Genomic DNA, 9444 nt, shown 5'->3' with positions numbered 1-9444 from the left:
ATCCAGACTTTGATGACTACACACACTGTACATTGATTTGACAGCTATGACACGAAGCATGATACAAGACATAATCAGGACAACATTATTTGTACCGGTATGTCAAATAAAACTTCAAATTTGTAGATGCATGTTAATTATTGTATTATGTATCTTAAACCTCAAACTTATGATAACGATAAAGACTTAATGCATTTTCATGTTAAATTGGTCCACTATTTGTGACATTTCTGCATAATTATGTCCATGGACAGAATGTGCATGTTCATTGAACATAAATTCATCACATATGAATGTTCTGAAATATATAGTACTTCATACAAGTGTTTACACAGAATGAATTTGCACATTTCCATTGATTAATCTTCCTATACATTGACTTCCGTCTGTGCATAAGCTATGGCATAACTTATTTGATGTATTGTGTTATCGCTCTGTACTACTGGACATTCCCATTTAATTTGCCAATTATACACCACAAAGTTTTCAGCAAAGATGAAAAAAATTTAAATCACTGTTGCTGTCATGATTGGTCACAGACAGTGTAGCTATAGCAGTAATACACAAGTGGAAGAGGAGTGTGGAGCTAGTTCGACACATAGTTTCCTTGTGAAACACCAAATGACATCAGCTAATGTTGCTACATTCTGAAAGGTGTATGAGTTGCAAACAATCAATCTGAAATCCTGCTTATTAGAAGAGAATTTGAAAAATATACTTATGATAATGAGTTTTTTTACTTTATTTCTTTAATGATTTGATTATAACTCAGTGTATTATATTATAATTGATAATTAGAATTTATTACAACATAAGTTTCATGGCATGCCTTGTATTGGATCCATTTTGTTATTGTTCTCTACTACAATACTGGATATTCACATTTTACTTTGCCAATACACATTAAACAGGCTCATGGTTGTAGCAAACTATCTCTCAGATGCTTTTCTGCCCATTCAGAACAAGTACGCAACACCCTCTGAAAGAACACTTGAATGCAAAGCACAATACATGGAAATCTAGTGCATGTAAGCCTAAGCAACGCCACCACCCTAACAGGTGAAACAGGCAGACCATCAGCTTACAGCTTACATGGACAACCCAAGCTCTAGCTCGACATACTATGATCATAATGAAAGTTATGCATTAACAGCATACAGCATGAACATCAGCGAAACAGCAACCCCGGAGACATGGGCTGAAGACAGCATGGTCTCCGACAACACTCTTTCTTCAAGCTCAGCAGCACCAAAAAGCAGCTTCCAGCTCGACTTTGTTGACCTAGTGACTACAGTTACGGTGGATGGGGCCATCCAAGTAGAGATTACGGGGAGTCGCTTGGTAAAGCCAGCACCGCTACATCTGCAGATGAACCCACCAATTCCAACCAGGACGCCGACAATTTTCGAAGAGAGCACAAGTCCTTGGGCCTCTAATTGTGTCCTAGTCCTAAAGAAAGACAAGAAAACTTACCGATATTGTCTGGAATTTCGCCGCCTGAACCAAGTAACAGTCCCCGATTCATATGGACTGAGTCGCATTGAAGATACTTTAGACAGGTTATCGGGAGCCAAGTGGTTTTCTACTCTTGATCTACAGAGTGGTTACTGGCAAGTGGCCCTGCATCCGGAAAGTGCACTTTCCATACCACCAAGGGATTATACCAGCAAAAAACAATGCCAATGGGTTTAATCTCGGCAACAGGCACTTTTTCGAGAGCCATGGAGAAAGCGGGGGTTGCAATGGCAAACCTGTTTAGTTTTTTGAAATATTTTTCGGAAAGGTGGGGGACCAGTGTAACAAAAGTGGATTTTGGTACATCTTTTGTACAGTGATGTAATTTGAGCTTGTGAGATACTTAACTTATGCTTTTATTTTTACATTGTTACATGTATCCACCTTTCAAGGAATAGTTATAACAATTTAATAACATGATTTATTAATACTGGTTTTTTAGAAAAATATGGACAGACCTAAAATGCAGCACGTTTGCTGACATACAAAAGTTGTTTACAGAATGTTCTAATTGATCGTTACACACACACCCCCACACACACCTGCTCACTATCACGTGGAGAGTCCATATTTTCTAGATTCAAAATTTATTGCAAACTTGATAAATATTTTATTACTCCTGAAAATACCAATTTTATTTAACTGAAGCATCATTTAGTGAGTGCAAACACATTTATGAATGTTTTATATTGATGTTTTGATATGATATTGCACCATAATTCGTTTTTACTTGCTCATTTGAGTCTTTCTAAAAACACTGCTCGAAAATTTTTGAAAGCAAATTTGAATAATATACTAATGATGATGAATTTCCTACTTTTTTGATTTGATTATAACCGAGTGTATTATATTATACTGAATTTACAATTAGAATTTATGACGACATAAAAAGTTTAATATTTAATTGTATTTGATTAATTTTGTTTTTGTACCATACTGGACATTCACATATTAATTTGTGAGTTCCGGTGTAATTCTTTGAAAAAGCTGAAGGAGCACCAGGCTAGCAATCACAAAGAACCCTTCAAGTGTAGCCATAGTAAGTGTAATTATAACACAGACAGGGCATCCAACCTTAAACGACACATGACATCATGTGCATTCCCAAGGTATTAGTGTAGTCTGCAACTTAAAGAGAACTCGACCATCGCTTTTAATCGGCATTGCCAGGAAATGCATGGGAAAAGTTTTCCAATTGTGGACAACAACCACCTACAAGTGTGACTGTGGTACCAGATTTGGGGACACCCACCTCACCAGCTTTAAGTTTAACTGCCTCCCCTGGAGCTAAGATGTTTGGGACACCCACAAAGACTGATGGATCTGTCCCAATAACCAAGAGAATGCGCCGCATAGTAGAGAGCAGTGTAGAAGGCAAGGATGGGGCAGTGACAGTAACTTTCAAAAATCCAAACCTGACCATTGCTCCCATGACATCAACATCCTACTAGGAGGGCAGTATCAGCTACTTTCAACAACTCTAAACTGACCATCCAACCAATGGTATCAGCACCAGTATTCTGTACGAGAAGCTGATTTGAAGAATGTTCCAGAGGCAAAAAAGCAGACGTTTTACCATCACATGGGGTACAGTGCCCGGATAAACAAACACATCTATCAGGACCCATGCATGAGCCCTCACTGAAGTGATTACTACAGGCAAGTTCATCAATCAAGTGAAAGGTAATGCATTATTAAGTGGGTAACATTTTTTAAGGGGGTGCAGGTCATGAATATAATGGGGTCATTTTTCCCCACCAAAAGATAATAGTGAGGGGATATAATTATTTAGCACTTAAAATAGGGTGGTCATAAAATTACCAAGGGGCTTGTTACGCATGCATTCTTCCAAATAAGCTATTCAGGAACAAATAATCAAAATATGTGCACGCTACAAGCCCATTAAAGGGGTCTTCCTTGATTTTTAATTTAATTTTGTTTTTTAACTTTTTAGTCGGAGTACTGATAGCCCTGTTAGCAATTAACATATTACGGAGTGTCAGGGTGGATTAAGGGTGTCATGGTGGGTTAAGGGGGGCTAACCGCCGCTTAAAGGGACACTCCGTTTTGGGCTTAAAGGGGTAATCTTTTTTTCTTTTTTTTTTACTTTATTTTGCATGGAACATGTTTATTGCATTATTTAAGGAGGAGCGCCCAAGGGTATTTAATAAAATACTGTATAACTTACAAAAAAATAATATAAAATTGAAAATGTTACAATCATATGCTTTTAATTTGAAATATTTTTCGGAAAGGTGGGGGCAGTGTAACGAAAATGGATTTTCGTACATCTTTTGTACAGTGATGTAATTTGAGCTCGTGAGATACTTAACTTATGCTTTTATTTTTACATTGTTACATGTATCCACCTTTCATGGAATAGTCATAACAATTTTATAACATGATTTATTAATCCTGGGTTTGCAGAAAAATATGGACAGACCTAACATGTGGTCTTGTCATGCTCATAGTTTAGATGATCAAATGTACCGTATCAGAAAACACAAGTCCTCAGATCTGGCAAACTGGCTATACAAATAATGAAGTGATTTGAAACTCACCACTTCACAGTTTTTCCAGCATTTTCATTCACTTCAGATCATAGTTTCAGGTATTAATTCCACATTTTGGCCAATGCATAAAAGACTACATCAAATTATGTCACAATAGTTCAGGCAATGTTTACATGTAATCAATGTCAAAATACATCAATAGAACTCCTGGAACTCATGTGTGTTTTGTTGACAGTTGCCAGTTTGTTCATTTTCTATTCCTTTCCTGAATCTGGGTATATTATATATACTTTGGCATCACTGACCGTGATTGAGCAATTTTGATTTTCGACACAGCATCGTAGTGACTACATTTGGATGAAAATTATGGACAAAAAGTGCCCCCTGACAAAAAATGAAAGAGAAAATCAGGAAGGCAAACTAAAAGAAAAAGTGAAAGGAGCCCACTTTTCACCAAAATTCAATGTGCTGTGCTTCATGCTTATACCGTCTATAGTAATATAGAGTCCACCCGGTCTTATATTCCACAACAGAAGCAGTTGAAATATAATAGCGGAATACTTGCGGCGATGGAGAGCAATAACCCCTAAGGTCAAATCTCTTATACCATCATCAAGTCAAGAAGAATCAGAAATTGAAAAATATGCACTTTGGGTTCTCCATGGTTTTCTATTTTTTATAAAAATATCTTTGGTTTTTCCAAAGATTCCCTAAAAAATGTTTATCATTATTGTTTTTTAAATAACACTTAAAAGTGTTACAAGGTTCAATTTGTTCAATTTGCAAAGTACTAAATCAATCATAAGATAGTAATGTCATGTGGAAATTTCTTTAAAAGATCTATACTATTTGGATTTCGAGAGACGCTTGTTTTGAGATCTCCTAAATTTCTGTATTTTTATGTCTAATTTCCAACATAATATCTGCCAATTTGGAATTTATGGTAAAATACCATTTATAAAATAATCCAATGTTTTTCAATATAAAATGAGTATTCTTCTGAAAGCATTTTTATTTATATCACACAAGTTTTGTGAGACTTTACGATTTAACATATTATTTTTATATCTTTTAAAAATTATTGTAATTATTCCTATTTCGTATATTTATGCTGGTATACTTGTGAGGGATGATGGGAGTAACATTACATGAATAAAGCTTCCCAGGAAAGCTTCTCTGTGAGCTTCTGTGCATCCAATTTGTAAATTTAATCATGTGAAGGAAAGCTGGTTACGTTGGATACCAAGAAACTGTGTTGCAAACACTATGACAAGACTGTGAGGGAATGCCGCATCCCACTGCATGAACAGCGGTGGAGCAGCAAAACCCACAAGAAGATGGATTTGAGAGCATGCCCTCCATGCTTTAAGCCTGTAATTTATCAGTTGAATGGCATGATGGGGGAGGGTTGGGATACCTAGTAAGTTGTGTAAAAAGTGCTCGAATAGATGTGATGAAGATGACGAGGTTAAAAGTTTGGAAGCCTACATGCCAAAAAAAGGTGAGAAAATAAGCTAGTAAGGATACACCCTAGCCATGGCCATATAAAATGAGTATTCTTCTGAAAGCATTTTTATTTATATCACACAAGCTTAGTGAGACTTTATGATTAGTTTGTGCAGATTATGCACTTCCTCGTTTTACACTGAGGCTTTTATAGAGATGTTAATTTCAGACAAATGCTTCATCGTTAGTTTACAGAAAAACATTATCTTTATATGTTTTAAAAATTATAATTAAAAATGACATCAACCTGTCGATATATTGTACAATATTTTTATATACATGCCCACTCATCTAGAAATTATACATTGGGTCAATGACATAAAAAGTTTTGACATGTCAAATGAAGCGGTCCAAGATTTTGCAGGCTGATCACTGTTCCTGCAGCATTGCTTGAGACTGTAATTTGTAGGCAATATCTTCGATTTCGTGCAAAACAGTGGGGGTGATTGATATTGACTGGCCGCTGGTTTCTGGTTTGATTGCGCAGTGAAGCAAAATTGTCATTCAGTATGAAACCAGCATAAGGCTTGATTATATTTAAATGTTTAATTACAATAATGGCACAAGGCAAAAAGGGAAGTTGAGAATCAATCCATACAATAGAAGACAGATTATCACCAGTAACAAATGATACCAGAATCACATAATGAAATGTAATTAAAATTACTTACAGAAAGCATCTACAACTTTTCAAACTAACTTATTGGGGGAAAACTGTCCCTTACCCAGCTACAAAGGGAAGTTAGTGGATCCATATAATGGAAGAAAACAGACTATTACAAAACAATTGAAACCAGAATCAGATGATTAATTGAGGTCTGTCAAAGTAAACAGTGAGATGAAGAGGAGTTTGACAGCGAAACGTCATTACATTCAACTTCACTCTAGTCAATATATCAATAGTACCAGTGACCATGATGAATCAGAAACCTGTGTTAACGTAATTATTAAGAAGTAAAATGTAAAATTGTAAGCTTTAGTGGTGCTGCTGTAAGAAAAAAATATGAGTTTGTCCACAAGGCACCATGTTTTAGAATGACAGCAAGCTATGTGTAATCAAGGGCCCACATCTGAAAAGGCTTTCAGCTTAGTTCAAGGTTGATGATGAAGCGTAATTAAAATTACTTACAGAAAGAACTAGCTTCTATCATCTGAGCAGGTCTTACAAATGATTGCCTCATTGTGAGAGCCAAAGGCTTGGCCTCCTATTATGCATCTCATTTAGACTTTTTCCAAATCTAACACAAATTCTAAGGTCATTAAAAAAAGAGACAATTTACTTCATTTTAATATTTGGACAACTGCAATACAATCTTGGCTTTGTCTTTAACTTATAATAGATCCATTAGCGAAACCTGTGGAATGTTTATAGTGAGGAAGAGTGGATCCATATAATGGAAGAAAACAGACTATTACAAAACAATTGAAACCAGAATCAGATGATTAATTGAGGTCTGTCAAAGTAAACAGTGAGATGAAGAAGAGTTTGACAGCGAAATGTCATTACATTCAACTTCACTCTAGTCAATATATCAATAGTACCAATGACCATGATGAATCAAAATCCTGTGTTAACGTAATTATTAAGAAGTAAAATGTAAAATTGTAAGCTTTAGTGGTGCTGCTGTAAGAAAAAAATATGAGTTTGTCCACAAGGCACCATGTTTTTGAATGACAGCAAGCTATATGTGTAATCAAGGGCCCACATCTGAAAAGGCTTTCAGCTCAGTTCAAGGTTGATGATGAAGCGTAATTAAAATTACTTACAGAAAGAACTAGCTTCTATCATCTGAGCAGGTCTTACAAATGGAGAGATTGCCTCATTGTGAGAGCCAAAGGCTTGGCCTCCTATTATGTATCTCATTTAGACATTTTCCAAATCTAACACAAATTCTTAGGTCATTAAAAAAAAGAGACAATTTACTTCATTTTAATATTTGGACAACTGCAATACAACAATCTTGGCTTTGTCTTTAACTTATAATAGATTCCGTTCTTTGTTATTCACATTTAAAAAAAAAAATTTGCTTCATTCATCTTGTAAATCGCTTCAGTTTGGTTTTATTATTATTAATTAAGTAATTATTATTAATCAATTTGGTAATATTTACATTAACCATAACAATAAATTTGATTTTGGACATTTGCATGTTGGTATCTATTCTAGCTGTGTTAAACCTGAAATTTACGCAAGGATCACTGAATTTGCTGGACAAGAGCCGTAGATCTAGAAAACCTGTCTGAGAAGATGGGCAACAAAGCTTTCAAAGACAACTGCAGAGATACCTAGGTGACATCACTACATCTGTGTGATCTCTTATACCAATAGATTTGGCTCAAGCAAAATCAAGAAGTAGGTCAATATACCTGTGCATTTATATACTAATACAGGTCTTCTAAAAGGTCTTCAAAATGGTAAATAGTTTTTATTTTCATGTTTAAAAATACAATTTACATAATTGCTGTATTTTTGTTGGAAAGCTGCATATTGCTATTGTGTAGTCATTTCTGTGCAAACCTAAACCTAAATTAATTTGGCCCTGAAGGTTGCTGTTATGATGACACCTAATTTAATTATAATACAGGACTAAAGAGGAAAAATTCCTAGATTATCAAACTCAAAATCACTGACTGTATACTCTTTATCCTCAATAAGCACATAAAAATATTGTACACAAATGTTGTGGTCATTGCCCTAAACCAGGGACAGTAGAGACAGGCAAATCAACAGGTAATTGTCTTTTCCAGATACAAAATCATCAAACTGGAGCCTACAGGAAACGATATAGTATACCTCAAGCACCTCAAAGGTGTAATTTTTCATGATGATCTTTGTTCACTATTTTTAATCAGTGATCTATTGCAAGTATGTGAACACAATGTATCAAGAAATTATACACAGTGCCTTGGTAGCATGCAGTCATCAGTTTGTATTAAAGAATGCCTTGGAAGGGGTGTGTGTATTTGTGGATTGGCACCCGTGTTTCATGCATTGGACAGACTTGAACAGCTTTTCTTTTGGCTGTATTGAAGGAATTTCCTCCACATATCATTGAACATTTCCACAGTGGTGCATTTTCCATGTTTTCAAAAATGATGAAAATCGGCCCATATAGTGTAATGAAGCTGCTTTTACCCCCTTATTTTATATTTATTTGAAGTATCATAGGCTTATTATATTGCTATATAATGTGTGGTATAAATGTGCTGGTTAACTAAATAATTCTTTAATATAAATGTAGGCCTTAAATTTCAGCATGATCACCTACAATGTCGTCCGCACTGCCCTGGCGCGATCAGTGCACCCTCAATAATGGGCGGAGTCAACCTTGCCGCGCCTAGCCAATCAGCGTTCAGATATCCCCCAGGATTTTGGCGCCGGATCCATTTTAAGATCATTACGTTTTTAGCTGTCTTTGAGTCCAGCAGGAGGAGTTAAAAATCTTAGTTAATTTCCTTTTGACTTTGGAGAGACCAAATTTCATGCTAAGATCTGCAGGTGAGACATGTAAGAAGTGTTAGAAAAGCCAGTGGCCCCTGCCAAATCCGGTATTTGGTATTAAAATTTAGGCCTAATTTACAACTAAATCAACTAATCTTGACATGTAACTTTTAAGCACATTTAAGATGGCTGGTACTGCCAGATGAAGCAAAAGGTTAACCAGGGTTTTAATAATTGGTTTAAGCTTAGCATAGACCGCCTGGCCTATGCAGTGTGCGTGCATCGGTTAAGCTTTTACCTCAGCCATTGTAGTTAACCGTATCTCTGTCATAGAACCGAGCCATGTACTTTTAAGCTAAATAAAACCCCCCTCATTATTATAAATTAAAATCTTCCTGTATCAACATTTGAACATCTAAAATAATAAACAACCCGCATGAACGCAAATGGAGTCTTGCCAAATTATCA

The sequence above is a fragment of the Amphiura filiformis genome, chromosome 12 (assembly GCF_039555335.1).
Source record: "Amphiura filiformis chromosome 12, Afil_fr2py, whole genome shotgun sequence".
NCBI lineage: Eukaryota > Metazoa > Echinodermata > Ophiuroidea > Amphilepidida > Amphiuridae > Amphiura > Amphiura filiformis.
The sequence above is the reverse complement of the archived record's forward strand: the minus strand, read 5'-3'. Positions refer to the sequence as shown.